This window comes from Argiope bruennichi, chromosome X1 (assembly GCF_947563725.1).
Source record: "Argiope bruennichi chromosome X1, qqArgBrue1.1, whole genome shotgun sequence".
NCBI classification, from domain to species: Eukaryota; Metazoa; Arthropoda; class Arachnida; order Araneae; family Araneidae; genus Argiope; species Argiope bruennichi.
This window is the reverse complement of record NC_079162.1, coordinates 66,434,207-66,451,324: the sequence shown is the minus strand read 5'-3', so window position 1 is coordinate 66,451,324 and position 17,118 is coordinate 66,434,207. Positions and strand designations below refer to the sequence as shown.

Below are 17,118 nucleotides of genomic sequence, written 5' to 3'. Positions count from 1 at the left end.
TGACGTATCTGTTTGTTAGTTAATGATGAGTAGCAAAGGTTTACATGTCTGCTATTGATGTATAACAGAGGTTGACGAGTCTAATTGTTTTTTCTTACATTCATCAAGAATTTTTAAACTGCGTTTTTTTTTTCTTTCTGAAAAACAAAAACAAAAAAATGCTTTAAATGTTGATATTCGAAGTGACTTTCTATCAGAACAGACTTTCTATCTCTTATTTTAGATTTCGGAAAACTTAAAAATGAATTAAAGTTTTAACAAGAACTAACTTTTTCAACGCTTTTCTGATTGTCCAATGTTGCAATAGCTATAACGATTTTTCTTGTTTAGTTGATGAACAAGTTAATCATCCAATATCGCTTTTTTTTAAAAAAAAACTTAACAAGGAATAAAAGCGCCGCTTTTGCCTTTCTAACCTTTATAGTAATGCATATTTGTATCCCCCCAATTTTTATCCTTTTAAAATTAATTTTGAAAAATTTTATGAACGAATAAAAAAAAAATATTATTTGCTAAAGACTTTGAACAAAAGTTTTAAAATGATAAATAGCGAAACCATTATTCAACTATTAATTAATTTGAAATTAAAATTTAAGTTCAAAATTATATTAAAAATATTTTTTCGTGTATTTTATACCCTCAATCATATCGATTTATACAACTGTGCCAAAAGATTAAAAAAAAAAGAAATGGGGGATTATTGGGTTAATTTTTTAATAAGATGAAAGTACCAATTTCACTTTTATTCAAAAAAAAAAAAAAAAAATCCCCCCCCCCATCTGCGATACATGGAAAGAAAATTAGGTTTACCGCAAAACCACTCTATTAAAAATGAAATTGGATTAAGACTTAAGTTATAAAAAGCACTCCAGTTTGCTCAGTATTCTCCAACGCGATTAAAATTCTCTATCGCCTACAGTATTAAATCCCGCTGTGTTTCAACCCCCAACCCCCGCAAGCGGTAGCTGTCGATTTTCGAATATCCTTTTCAGCGCTCTGTCAAGTCTTCAAGTGTTTTGGGGGGTTTAATTTCATTACTGTGTTTGATACGTAGGGGAGTGAAGAATATACAGAAGGGGGGTCGTTCCACTTAAAAATGGATCTTCTGCGGCTACTTGAGAGCGAGCATGCTTTTTTTAAACCACCCTCCACGCCCATGTCATAATAGAGCCTACCTTTTGTGACATCTGGTGCCGTGACGTCATCGTAGAAAGATTGATTGATGGAATGTTAAAGCGTTTATGGAGTAATAAAAAATCCGTGATTATTCAAAAGATAATTATTATTTTTAGCAGCGTATAGGAGAAGGGGAAATTTCTTTCAAAAATTTTAATTAGAAAGATTAACATCTTTTATGGAAATACATTGTACCAGTGGTAAATAAAAATAAAATTCGCAAAATTACCGAAAATATCTTGGTTGAATTACCTAGCGTCACATTAATAAAATATCTTGACATGGTGCATTTCTTTATTGCACTCAATAACTTAAATAGAAATTTGTAGAACGTTAAAAGGCTTAAAGAAGGGAAAACACATTGTGATGTTTCTTGAAATTCGTATGATGAGAGCACTTTAAAAAAAAGCGAATGATAAGTACTTGTTATCGTGTTTTATTTATTTTTGTATGTTGTTCCCATTGTAATACAAAAGTACAAGATTATTTAAAAGATGGTTATTCTTTTTAACTGTGTATCTATTGAGAAATGGGAATTTATATTGTTAATAGAATTAAAATTCTGCACGAAATTGCTTTGCATTACTTGAATTCATTCTATTATTCAGTATTTATATTGCATTCAATAATATTTTAATGGAAATAATTCTTAAGAAAAATTATTGAATTTTGTAAAACGTATTAATAATACTCTTTTGTGTACTACAAAAAAAAGGGACTGGAGCCCCCCCCCCATTATAAGAAAGAATTCTAAAATATTTTTCAAATAAAATATTGTAGATAATTTTTAATAAGTAAAAAAAACCCAACATATTTATATTAAAAGCAATGAACCATTTGTTAACTCTTAGTAAAGTTATGAAAACACTTAGTAATAATTTAATAAATATAAAACTAATAATAATTCTCAAACTTTTAATTTACTAATGAAAATCATAGTCATTTGCATTAAATTTAATTAGTTTTATAATTAAAATAACTCAAGAGAATAAATAATTTTAATTTGTCAGTTCATTAATTATTCAGCTAAAAGTTAATTCAATTAAATGTTAATCATTGATTTACTGAAGATTTTATTGCTTCATCAGATGAAATATCTATTTAATATTAATGTTAATAGGTAAATAGCTGATAATTAATGGAATACACTTGACATTAAATTACGATCCATTACCGAAAGATGAATAACCCGCAACGAAATGAAAATGAATGTCGTAAAACTAATAGCCTGGAAGTTGAAAAGGCTATATTATGTAGACAAACGATGATTAATGTTTATCAATTTAAAAAATAATCGTCAGACCAGCGACAGAGAAAAAAACATCTGTGTGGGGGACAGAGAAGGGGAAGTGAACAGGATTTAAACCATGAAATTAAAAGCTAATACATGCTAACTCTTAAAATATTTCTAGAAAAAAAAAAAATTGGGGGGGGGGGATCGAAAATATTTTTTCTTCATTTCGAGCAATGAAAATATTTTTTTTTTTTTGTTTTGTTACGATCCCCTGCAAATGGAATTTTGAAATAATTATTATTGAAATCTTTTTTTATTTTGTTTTTTTCGCATACATATTGTTTCCCGTAAAGTTAACAAATTTATTTTATTTTTCAACGCATGAAATTAAAGCGGAAGTAATGAACATAATTTTTTAAGTGGAAGAAAGGAACATAGTTTTTTTTAAGTAGAAGTAAGGAATAAATAATTTATAAAGTTTGATATTTACCGAGAACAGAAAAATGTATGTTGCTGTTACTTCTATAGGCGTGGAATCCAAAGAATTATAAAATTCATTATCAGCAATTGAAAATGTGTTAATAATTTTACATTTAATGTGTCATGCAAAATCATTTAAATCAATTCAAACTCACATTATATGTTTCAAATACATTACTATAATTTAATTTTGTGATTAATTGCACAATTTGCTAGTAAAAAAATTTCACAAAAGCTGAGAAAATATTTAACAAAACCTACAGTTACATCTTCGATCATCTACTCAATTATAATTGTTATTTATCCATCATGTGAACTGACTCATTATCTGATAAGACATTATGAAAATGCTTTTACTGTTGCATCAAATAAGCAGTTAATTTTCAAATTACTCTTGTAATAGAAAAAAAAAAAAAAATTTTTTTTTTAAAGATTTCTTAAACAATGTTTGATTATTATTAACGTTATTATTATTTTTGTTTTTTACCTACAAATATCGCCTGTATATTGGCACATCACTCTTATCGTATCACAACAGCAGGCGCTAATCCTTTCTGAGAGTGGGGGCTGGTTTTAAGTGGATTCATGACAGTATCATGACGCGTGTGCGCGACACGTTAGACATGCGTTCGAACTAATCAATAAGTTCGCTACGGTTGATGCTGCAAATAGCGGACATTTGTTATCCTTTTCACGCAGTTAACCTCAGCGCGTGTCGGATAAAAACAGAGTGAAAAATAATAGGTATAGAGAAAAAAGCTCTAATAATATATATAGAAGGAGATTATAGTTTTTTTTTTTCCCGATATGTAAGTCCCTAGTAATCAAATCAATTCCAATCGTTCAAGAAAGGATTAAAACTGCAAACAGGTATATTAAGATATGCGCTCAAGAATGATATTTAAAAAAATATTCAACTCTCCCGGTTATGCATACATTGACAAAATTTCAGACTACTGCCTTTAAAAAAAAAAAAAAATTATTGAAATGTGATCTCCCTAGAGCGTTAGAACGGTACGGAAAGTGCTGTCTTCTTTACTTTACATACACATGGAAAATTTGTGAACTGTGGGTGATTCCATAAACTGTTTTGCTCTTCTGCTACATTTCTTTTCTTATTATCTGCTTTCACCATTTTCTTAGCCTCTAGCTTGCGACGGTGGTTTTTTTTTTTTTTTTTTTTTTTTTGCGTGTGTGTGTATGTGTGTGTTGCCAACACCTTTCTAATGGCCTTTATGTTTTTTTCTCTAATAATGTCACGTACTAATTTAAAAAAAAGGATTTTTGTGTTATGAAATTTTGCTACTATAACCAAAACTGTGAGAGCTGAACTAATATTTTTTGCATCAATCATGAATACCATAAGATATATTTTCTCAATCTTTTCTCTTCTCAATCTTTCTTAATATCTTTTCTCATCAATCTGAACATACCGATGATTCTATACCGTTTCTTTGAACGGTATGGTAGACAGGGGGCTTATATGATATATATTTTTAATAATTGCTCTGTATGTCTGCATCTTCTGATTTTCAAGAAATGCGAACAAGCTTAAAAGGAACACTAAATATATTTAAAAATTTTAAGATCGTGTGTTTAGATTTATAATTAATAGAACCATTCTGCATTTTTGAGAATTTCCGTCTGTTTGGTGAAACGGAAGTCTCTTCCTATCTTGATTAATTTGATTTAGTTATTTAACATGCTTTGGATGCTGCATAAAAATTGTCTTTTGTATGAAAGGAAGACTAATTTCCGGTTGGTTAGAATTAAATATAAAAAAAAAAAACCATCCCTGAAAAGCGAAAAAAATACCAGTTGGTTAAAAGACAATAAAAGTATGTGTATGTTATAGGCACTTTTCTAATGCCATTTAAGTTTTTCTTTTTCTCTTATAAGATCACTTTCTAATAAAAAAAACAAAAGGAGCTGTTGCGATATGAAATTTTGCTTTTATTACCAAAACAGTGAAAACTGAAGTAATATTTTTCAATTTAATCATGAAAATATACCTTAAAATATCTGAATCTACGATTCTATACAGCTTCTTTGAAAGGTACGGTACGCAGAAACTCATATATTGGAATTTTTATATATACAGGGTGTTTATAAAGTCCCGGACCCATTTTGATGTTTAATAACTCATAAAATAATGAAGATATAAACAAACATATGGCATTTATTGATGGAATAACTCATATATTTTCCTTTTCAGGTTTGAATATTTTTACTTTTGTAAATATCGTCTGCACGTGTGGTTAATTTCAGATAATTTCATTTTCCAATCTAAATATCTGTACTTTTCTAAATATCGTCTGCTTATTAATTGTATTTTTCTCTCTTTTGTTTTTGGCAACTATTGCAATGTTATGTTTACTTTTGATGTGTCTGTTCTATATAGTACTTTTGTATGTGATGTTTTATTCGAGCGGATATTAAGGAGAATGCATACACCACAAGAGACCATTTTCCAGGAAGATGGATTGGGCGAGGAGGTCCAATTCCTTGGCCACCCAGATCACCTGACATAACGCCGCTGGACATTTTCCTTTGGGGGTTTGTAAAAGACAACGTTTTCAGGAGGAGAGTGTCGAACATTGATGATCTAAAAGCCAGAATTACAACCGCAATAGGCTTTGTGGATGCCGACATGCTTGCCGCTACCTGGCGTGAAATTGACTATCGACTTGATATTCTCCGTGTGATGAAGGGGGCACACGTGGAAGTTCATTGACAAGGGTCATGAAACTTTTTGAATCTATTTAACCATTTATGTTATTAATTTTAATCTATCTTTATTATTTTATGAGTTATTAAACATCAAAATGGGTCCGGGACTAAATAAACACCCTGTATGTATGTATATATATATATATATATATATATATATATATATATATATATTTGGTGTTTGTCTGCTTCCTTTGATAAGTTTACAGTAAATAGAATCATTCTGCATTTTTGAAAATTTCCGTTTGTTTGGTGAAACGCAGGTTTCTTCTAGTCGTCATTAATTTGATTTAGTTTGAATGCTGCAAAAAGGAAAAAAAAAAAAAAAATTGTCCTTTTGCATGAAAGTAACAAAAATTACCGATTGGTTAGAATTAAGTACCGAAAGAAAAGAAAAACTGAAAAGGGGGGGGGGAAGAAAAAAAAGTATTGCCGTTCATTGGACTTCGAAGGAAAGAAAAGAAAATCGCAGTGGCCATAATAATAGCAAATCATGTCTGATTTTGACTTGTCTTGTTTTATTTTATTTTATTTGGCTTATTTTTAATTATTTGTATATAATATTTGTTTTTCTAAGAAAGAAATGGAAAACATTTAATAAGTCTGAAAAGCAGAATCGGGAAAAAAAATTGCACACCAAAAGCAGGACGAGTAAAACTAATAAATTTAACAAAAATGCTTGTAAAACATACTTTTATTTGTATAGTGTACGTTAGATTTTTTTTATTTTAATTACCTCCTACTTTTTAATTCTTAATTAATTTTTCATTTTATACTTATAGAATCTCGAGATAAATTTTTTCAGAAATTACCTGTTATGGAATGAAAGTTTAACTATGTTAATCGATTATTGATTATTAAATTTTGAAAATATTAATGTAATATATTTTCTATCGAAAGCACCTAACAGCACACAATTTCAAAACTTTTTTTTTAGGAAATGAATGAAAAATTGGTTAAAAATCCCATCGTTACAAATATAAAACAAGTCAAATTAATTGGATTTTAAAAACAGAAACTGCAAATCAGAATATTCCGTTTTAGCAATTTACTAAGTTAATTTATGCTATTTATGTAAATGTAAAACGTCTTTAGAGTTTTGGGTATAAAAACTTTGCCATCTAGTACTGGTGGGCAAAGAAATGAGTTTATAGAACTCCTGCCTATCCGGCTTTTTCGTTATCCTGCCTGCCCTTCCTCCAAATTAGGCCGGATACTCGGGAGTGTATTGAACACATGTTCGATAAACATGCAATTCCTTTAACAGTTTTTGAAGGTAATAATAATATATACCTTTTTAATTTGAGATTTTAACCAATAAATGTCTGATTTTGTTAAAAAAAAAAAAAAAAAGAAAAAAAAAGACTTTAAAAATTGTATTCTCCATAATTTATAAAAAAAACTTTCATTTTAAAAATAAATTATGGGAAAAATACTTTAAAAAATCATGTTTAAGAAACATCTAATAAGAAACATCTTTTTACCAATCAGTAGTCAAGAAAAAAGTGTGTCTGAAAAAATGATAAATAAAGAATAAAATATCTTACTTTTCAAGTAGCAACTTTTAACTTAACTTTTCAGAATAAATTGTGATATTCTGAGTTTTATAAGCTAAGCAGAAAGGACATGCAGTCACAAGTGTAAAACATCAATTTATTTATCTATTATTATTATTATTATTTTATTATCATTCGGGATACCATGTAAGTACTGTAAATTGATTTAATAACATTTTTGGTACTTATCCTTTTGGCAACAACGGGTCAATAGGATACATACTGAATGCCAATATTACTCTCATAATATTTTAGAAGCCAAAACTTAATAATTTGCTTAAAGGCAACATTCAGCATTTAAGGATAAATTTTAGAAGAAAATGAAGATATAATAGGATTTCATAAATATTCCTTTCTGTCGATCGAATTGTACAGTTAGTTATGCAGAATGGATAAAGGAATCGAATGGCTCTCCAATTAATAACAAAAGTATATAAAATTAGTTAAAAATAGTTAGTAAATTTTAATGAGATATTTTAAAGCAAGAAGATGGCTTCAATTGCTAGCATTCATTACTGTAAAAAAACAAATAAAGAAATGTTCTGTATCAGTATTTTAGTACTTCTCATTTTTGCCCGTTCAGAAATTTAAGATAAAGACTTTTAATTCAAGAAGCCCTTGCGTATATGGATTTCTCACAAACGTTTATTTAACTTGATTTGTTTCATGTTTACAAAGAAAGAATTTTATAACGGAGTTTATATTCATTTCCTGATGTTTGAAAATTTTCTGCGCTTTCAAATTTTCGATGGCAAAACATCTTTTTCGTGTTTTCAGTTAAGCAATTAATTTAATTTAACACGAGTGGCATTACTCGACGGTCATTTTGAGAATAAATTGATAAAATGAGTCAATAAATGAGATAGAACAATGAGATAGAAAGTGAAGATTTAAAAGAATAATTTAAATTTATAAAATTCTTACTCTTATTATACTTAAAAAAGTCTGTTTTTAAAATTTTACTTTTAAATCACGAATATAAATTATGAACAAATTTATAACAATAAACAAATTTATAAAAATAAACAAATTTATAACAATAAACAAATTTATAACAATAAACAAATTTATAAAAATAAACAAATTTATAACAATAAACAAATTTATAAAAATAAACAAATTTATAACAATAAACAAATTTATAAAAATAAACAAATTTATAACAATAAACAAATTTATAACAATTTATAACAAATTCATAACTTTAAGTTATATTTTTCCATTTAGAACTAAAAAATTTAAAATCGTAAAATGAATAGGCAAGCAAAATCTTCATACTTCTAAATGCTAATATGATAATATTCAGTAATATAAAGATCTTCATCTTTCTATTACTTTTTCTCCAATTTACTGAATATTATCTAGATAAAAAAAAAAAATCTTCCTTTTTATTCAGAGATTTAACGAATTCAAGCACTTATCCTTCGATTCAGCAGTTAGACTTTCACATATGAAACACAAGTATTAAAAAACAGTTTTCTTAGAAGCACAAAATAGCTGGTAATAAAAGATTAGTAATATTCACATACCAAAAGAAGTAATTTTTTGAGTTGACAAAATTATCCCTATGGATGTTTAAACAATATATTTATAATTTTTTTCATCGCTATTATAAATTTAAGCCGCAGTTGGTCATTTTCGTATGAAACACAGCATTAAAATATAAATTTATTACCAATATTTAAAATCATCAGCGATGAAATATTAGTAATACTTGCATACTAGAGATAACTGAACTGGCATAATATTATTATGGCAAAACTTTATCGATGTACGCGTAAACAGTATATCATTATACAAAAACGGCATTTTATGCTGAAATATTCGACTACTGTTTTATTCAGAGCTAAATTGTCAAAGTCTTGTGTTTCGAATCAATGGTTTAGTTATTCTCACATGACAACATATCAACATTAAAGAATAATTTTTTATAACACCTAAAGTAATTAACACTGAAAGATCATTAATACTCGCATTCCTACAGAGTAATTTCTTGAATTATCATAATGCTATTATTTCCAAGAGCTATGCGGTTACACTTTTAAGCAAACTAACTGAGTAATTTCTTGAGTTACATAATATTATTATCTCAGAAATTGAGATAATACACTTTTACGCAAATTAACTGAGTAATTTCTTGAGTTACATAATATTATTATCTCAGAAATTGAGATAGTACACTTTTAAGCAAACTAACAGAGTAATTTCTTGAGTTACATAATATTATTATCTCAGAAATTGAGATAGTACACTTTTAAGCAAACTAACTGAGTAATTTATTGAGTTACATAATATTACTATCTCAGAAATTGAGCTAATACACTTTTAGGCAATATATTGATGGGCAAAAAAAAAAAAAAAAAAAAAATGAATAAATAAATAAAAAAAATAATAAAAAAAAAAGAAAAAGAAAAGACAGAAAAGAAAAGATAAAAAAAATTTCATGTTATTTAGAGCTATTATGATCTCAAGACCTTACTCTTCAATCATCTTGCCATTTTTAGACGAAATGCAAGCATTTACGAATAATTTTCGTAACAATACTTAAAATGATTAGCAGTGACAAATTAGTAAAACTTGCATACCAGCAGATCTTTTCCAAGTTTGCAGTCAGAGGGAAAAAGTCAGTAAACCTCCTTAAAGTTCGGTGGTGTATAATCAGAAGCTGGAATAACATAACAGCAAGTACCAACCGGCGTTTCATAACAGCCCTACTGTGTGTGTAATTGAAACGTTGAAGCCAATAAAACAAGTTTCACGGTGAACTTGTTTCCACACACCGCCTCTAATACATGATGTAACCGAAGAAATTTATCTATTTCCCTGTATTATCTTGTTGCCATACAACCGGTCGGCATTCTATAGACTGAATTTTGAGATTTTACGAACTGCTGCGCTGTGAGGAAGAAAAAAGTAAGAACGTTAGAAAAGATATGTTAGCCTAAAAAAAATAAGAATTCGTCTCTTTTTACTTTTTCTCATACACAAAATATACAAAGAGGTAATACTGAAATTATCGAAAAAACCCAAAGTTTCGTTTCAACTTCCTTGAATATGATACTCAAAATAAAAAAGTTATATTATCTTTATAACAATACTGCAAATCTGCATTAAGTTTTAAATGAAATTCATCGGCGAGAAATTTGCTTTCTGTTCATCCGTGTTCTTGAAAACACCATTGCTTAAGAATACCAGAAGCATGTTGAATGAAATTTGGCCCGTGATTTTAGCCCCAAAATTGTATACATGTATACATGTATGAAACTTTGAACTAAATTTGTCAATAAATGCTCAAAAATGCAACAAACTAAACAAATGAAATGTGTTTTGCGGTCTTGACACCGGAATTTCGATTCATTTGGACTATGTGATAAGACCCAGAATTCAGGAAAAAGAAATATTTTTTTATGCTGAATGGTTTTCTTTATTCTAAATCTGTAAAACAAGAATGTACAATTCCGTCAAAAAGGTTTCCATTACTCAAAATTTATTTAAGAATATTATATGATTTCATTAGAAGAAGGAAAAGCGATTGAAAATATTTTGAATAATTAAAGTATATTTTTAGCATTGTATTTCTTAAAATGGCAGCATCTCCCACAGCGGGGCATCTCAGATATGAGGATGAGCAGCTTTTGGCATGGTGGTTGGTTCTCGCCACGCGGGTGGGTACAAAAATGGTGTGGGGTTGTCTACTCCCTACCGATGATGGCCCTTAGGCTCAACCTCATTTTCCTCTAATGTTGGAGCAGCGGTCCATTCATTTAGATTTATCCGTGTATCTCAGGGCGGATCGGAGTGGTCAAGGTGTGATTAAAAACAGCCGCGCGAGTGATACAGCAGAAGAAAATGCTTTGATTTTGAAGATTTTGGCATTACTTCTCCAGTTGAAACATTAATCGGCAAAGTATTTTCCCCTCCTATTCATAATAAGTGTTAGCGAAAGGGGGGGGAGCTTTAATACGTTATATTTTACCCATTTAAAATTCTGCAATCATTTTGCCCCAATTTTGATTCATTCATATTCAAATTATGTGTGTCATCTTAAGTGGCAGATTTGGATATTTTGCGGTTATAGATGGTGCACATTACGAGACCTACGAAAAATTGCACTATGAAGCCCGGAAACTGATGATTGATGTAAGGGTTCTATTAAAAATGTATCCCTTTCATTGAATAAATCAGAGACTGATAGCATTTTTTATGCTTTTAGCATAAAGATATAGTTGATTTAATAATATTCTTCTTCGTATTTTTTATCAAATTTATATCTTAGAAATTTCCTACTACTTTTGGAATTATTCATTGATTTGATTTTTCCCCTCCTTTTTTTGTTAATACTTATTTACCCCTAAGTTTCATTTTAGCTTTTTCAATCATTCATTTGCATTTTTTTAGAGAAAAACTAAGGGGAGAAAATTTTCTATAAACAAGGCTGCAATTTAAAAAAGAGAGAGAGAGAGAGAGAGAAAAGAAAAGAAAGAAGGGGATGGGGACGAAGGAGAAATTATTATCAACTTCACATTTCGATACACGTCGAATAGATTTTGAGGTGCTTTCCGCCTAAGTTTTACGGCATGAAGTGACCGCTTCCAATGCCTGTGCGGAAAACTGGTTCTTAATCCGCCACTGATCATCATTAATGAAAATGAAATATATCGTTCCTTTCATAATCCAATCTATAAAAGAAATTTTAATGCGCCTTTTTATGCTTATTCAAAATTTAGCATCAAAATGGTTGGTATCTTTATTAAAGATCTCAAACGTGTTACCTTTTGTACACACATTTTATTACTTATTTGTAAGTATTCTGCTTTTAAAACAAAACATTTAGTATTATTCGACATAATCTACATGAACGAAATTTTGTTAAATAAAAATCAGATTTTGTGAAGAAATACTTTAAAATTTCATAAATGCCGCTTTTTACCATCTGGCATCTGCATAATAATGGTTATTCCTGGATATCCATGTGTGATGATGAGCAACTTCAAACGAGAAACCATGATCAATAAAACCTGGACATCCATATGCTGTAAAAACTCATACATTTATTCATTTATACCTGAAGAAATCAGAACAATAATAATAATAATAATAATGCTTTATTTCAATATGCCATAGAGATGAATTCTCGAGAATTACTGAAACCTGCTAATCTTGTTTGAAAAAAACATTTCAAAAGGATCGACTACTATCAGAAAGTCATCATCACTTTGAATATAGTTACACCCTCGTAAAATGAATGATAAATGATTACATTGAGAAGAATGTCAAGTACAGAAACAATTTCTTATCAGCTCATAGTCTTTTATTCAATTTTGTTGAAAACTAATCTTGATGCTAACGCAGAATTAAACTTTCAAGTGAACAGGATTCATATTGCCGGTTATCACTTACAAAGCCCGCCGTAAAAAGACCAGATGTTTATTCTTATGGAGTCTATTGATGTTTATGTATATCAATCAAATAAAGTGACTTAATTAGAATTTAGAATTCATAACTCGTATTGCAGGTGAAAAAGTGATTTGATGTCAAAACACTGCGTAAGACCACTTGAAATCAGATTTTAGAAATATCTGTAATTGCCGTTGTCATGCGACTATTGCACACATTCATTGACTGATTAAAGAACATCAGTCAATGAATGTTATCATTGACAAATAGTCATTAATCAGCACAATTTTTGATTGATTAAAGAACATTATCTAACATTGTGCACAATCTTACAACTAAATCCTCTTGAAGGACTATTAATAAAAGAGATCTCGACGGTCAAGTATTGAAATCCGAATGTAAACTTTAATATGAAATCTGTACTGTAATGACAGTAACTTTTAAAATCAATTACTTTTTCTGCTTGCTAAAAAAATGTAGGAATTGCATAACGATCAATCAGCAGAAGGAAAAAAGCTCCAAATTAAGGTATTTAAGCATCTATGAACAACCATGCAAAGAAAAATTAGTACAACTTTCACCATCTATCCAATTCCTATTTAAAATTCCAATCATGAAACAGGTCGCAGTTTAAAATACAAAGTAATTCAAAGCAATCGTGGTAGTTACAAATGATTTAAATTCCTGGTGATCTACAATAAATTACTATCATAATCGACGATTTCAATACAACGCAGAAGGAAGCTTAAAGTTCTGTTTGAGTTCATAATAATTACCCATGTGACTTTCTTTAGTCGCATAGGCAACATCTATGCGATTGTCCATTTCACGTCAGACACTGTAAAGTAAGTTCGTAGCCATTGAATTGCATTCGATAGTCATCTGCAAGCTTTGCATTTGTGTACCTAAATCATCTGAAACTACTTCTTGTGTCTTAGTTTAATTCGGAAGTGTTATAGACACTATGACACTATCTTAAAAACTGTTTTGTGTACAACGACGTTCTAAAGGTTCCGTATTGACAATACTTCATATGGTATTGAGATAGATTATTTAGGGCTTTTTTATCTGCTCTTCACGTTTTTATAAATATTTTTACAGATTTATTTTTATATAAAAAAACAGATTTTTTCCTTCTTAATGCACTGATAAAAATAATTTTAAAAGTTTTTAATATTATATACGTTATTTATATTATATGTGTCCTTATAACTATATATTTGTTATGAGATCAGTTTTGAAGAATACATATAATCCTTTTTGAATAAATTCGTATTTTCACTTTTTATCGGTCTCCTTGCCTGAGTCGATGCTCATTTTCTTCTAACTCATGAAACCTATCAAGGAATTTCTTACAGGGAAACTTATCGAGGTATTATTTAGAAGGAAACTTACCAAAGTGGGGATAATATGGCCGTACTGTCTCAACATCGACAGGCAAATCACGCGTGCGTTCGGTATCATTTAGCACAGCATATTTACAATGTCTGAAGCACTTTAAATTCGTCGGATTCAAACATTCTGGCATCGGTATGGTGTGGAAATTTGGAGAAGGAATGACGACACTTGTATCGTTCTTGTCATCTTTTAGAATTCGAAACTGAATGAATCATTCCCTTATGAAGCTTCAAAATGGGAAGTTAATCTAACTAAATAAAACCTGCTAAAATATCGGAAAATATGGACAAGGCGTGTCGAAATATTATGGCATATATCAGACGTCTCGTATTAACTATCCATTACTACTTAAAAAAATCTATTCCAGAACTTCATAGGCTAAGTGAACTAGCAATTATAATGAAGAATATAATTATGAAACTTTTGCAAGCATTTTTACAACAGTGATTGTTTTTTTTTTCATTAAAAGCTCTTAACAAAATGCAAAAAAAAAAAAAAAAAAAAAAAAAACCTCCGACTACTTCGTGATTTTCATTTGTGGATTAAAACATTTTTAATGTGACTGTAAAACGTATAATTTGTCATAGATTAGTGAAAAGCAACATCTCCGATAAAATGAATCGACGATTAGATGAAATTCGTCTGTATATACTTCCTATTCTCAAATGAGACAAATGAAGCGTTCAAATATTAAGAAATAAAATAAAAAGAACTGGAACTGGCAATTCCTATCAACTAAGGTCTGCATTCAAACCTCCGCTGTTGTAGCCCAGCCAGCAGTTCCAACACGACTTCATGACTCAGGTGAAAACATTCTAGATGAAACTCAACCTGAGTTAAGTAGGTCACTGGCACGTGAGAAAAGCTTAACTAAAAGATTTGTACAACCACCTGACCTTGAGGGTGGCTCTGTTCGCCAAGATTTGTTTACCATTTAGTTCTTTGTTCGTGTAAAATAATGCGATTAAAACATTGAAATTTTTAAGATGGTTTTCAGAAATGAATCGATAGGATTTTAGGCACATGGAGCTAGGTGATCAGAGAGGTTGACAAGACAACCTCAAATTTTAATCGTTTGTCCAGGATTGAAGATGCTCAGAATTTGTCCGGAATTCGAATTAAATATCTCGATTTTACTTATAAGTAAATATTTTTTATTAAAAGCTTCATTAAATTTAATTTTAAAAAGATTATTTCGATTTCACTTAAAGCACACTCTTTTCGATTTTCTTCTGTATATACAAAACAACTAGTTGCCTCATATTAGCCAAAACAGTCCCGATTATTAGTTTCCTCCCTCTCCCCCCAGAAAAATAATACGGAGGTTGAAAAACTATTCTGTATTTGAATTCAGTGTGTCGAATCGTCCGTTTCATATTTCTTTACTAAATAGTTTATATTAAAAAGATGATCGCTTTTAGTCTCTTAAAAAGTTAGCTTCTAAAAATTCCTCCTTTCCAACGTTTGATACACAATATAATAGGATTTCTACAGTGTGACAAGTCCCAAAAATAGTTTTCCTGTTGCTTCAATCACAATCACAAACTGACTCTTAAGCCCGCCGGAAGGCATATGGAAAAACTTGAATGACCGGACCACTGCAGCAGCAACACTGGCTACACTTCTCTAAGGAAGTATGTCCCGTATGGGAGAAGCCAGACCCCCATCTTTTCGTGTACCCACAGGAGCGGCGAGAACCAACCACCATGCCGGAAGCTTCTCATCCTCAATTACGAGCCCCCCCCCCCCGTGGGACTCGTGTTGCTTCAAAATGAAACTTTAACGTGCATATTAAACTTAATTTGCAATGACAGCTATAGATTAATTTATCTGAAGAAAAAAAATTAAAAATAATGGCAATATATATCTATTTTTTAATGTTTCCTTCTGTTTTTTTTAAAATGTTATCTTCTGTTTTTTTTTTAATGTTTCCTTCTTTGCTATTTTTTTTTTTTTTTTTTTTGCAAATTTTTACAATTAACAATTTTACTGGCTCTGATTCTTTAAAATCTTTTTTTCCAAGTATCCCGGATTGTGCTCTTGGGTTCTAGAGAATATCGGATTAAAATTAAAAAAAAATCTAATTGTAACCTTTTTTTAAGTTAATTTTGGGAAGCCCGGTTCTATTTTTTTTTTTTTTTTTTTTTACAAAATCGTTAAAAAAACCATAATAAATTTTATACAAAAACCATAATTTTTCATATTAGTAATTTTATTCAAATTTTACAGGGTGTACTTTCTGTTCTTTTAATAGAAAGACAAATTTTGAGCCAAGTGTTAGTCCATTTTCAAGTGTGACTTTTTTTTAATGATTAGTTGAATTAATTATGCAACTGTGTTCACTGATCGTAAACAAAAGCTAATTTCTAAACCATCAGAGCATATACTTTCTATTCGGAAAATGTTTTAAATGATTATTTAACTTGTTTAATATCCCATATCTTTTTAGTGTATTGTTGAATCATCGAACATTGTTAAGTTTTTGCTACAACAAATTATTTTTAAGCTTTAAACTAAATTAATATTTTTAATAAATTATTTTAAATATTTTGCTGTTAAACTTATATAGTTATATTTACATAGTTATATTTTCAATTTTTTTTGCTTTAAATAGATGAAAAAAAATATCTGTGAAACCAAAATATATCAGTTAAATGCCAAATTTTTTTTTTTTTAAATAGCATTTCTTCTTTAGCGAAAAAATGTATAAAGCAAAATCCTTCTGGCTTATAAGTTTATTGAATGATTTTTTAAGATTTTGTAAAAAGTCTGAAAATATATTACGTAGTTCCTGAACGATAAAAATAATATGTATTTCTATCCATTCTTTAAATATTGGGGTTCGAGTGACAAATAATATGAAATTTTCAATCTTTTTTTTTCTCGCATACTGAAGAATTGCAACAACTTTAGAATATTTCTAAGAGAACAGATTACTTATTCTCTTATTCAAGAGCTACAGAACATATTAAAAAACTATTATGCCAAATTTGAACAAAAAAATATGCATTAGTTTTAATTCATGAGGTTTTCTGAAAGGAAATTCTATCAAAATTGAGAATTTTAGAAAATAGCATTTAAAGATGCAAAAATGTATTATGCTACTATCAAAATCAAATTAATTTTCCAAAGAAGGAATTTAGAAAC

At 29.2% G+C, this 17,118-nt stretch overlaps 1 protein-coding gene across 3 annotated transcripts in view; it reads right to left on the bottom strand.

Annotated features, from left to right (window-relative positions):
* LOC129959434 (GDP-D-glucose phosphorylase 1-like) overlaps window positions 1-9,880 on the bottom strand; it is a 49,010-nt gene extending 39,130 nt beyond the window's left edge. For all 3 annotated transcript variants that reach the window (XM_056072262.1, XM_056072263.1, XM_056072264.1), the window contains exon 1: window positions 9,762-9,880. The gene's annotated coding sequence lies outside the window, so the exon portion shown is untranslated. The remainder of the gene's footprint in view (window positions 1-9,761) is intronic.
* Window positions 9,881-17,118: the final 7,238 nt, after the last annotated feature.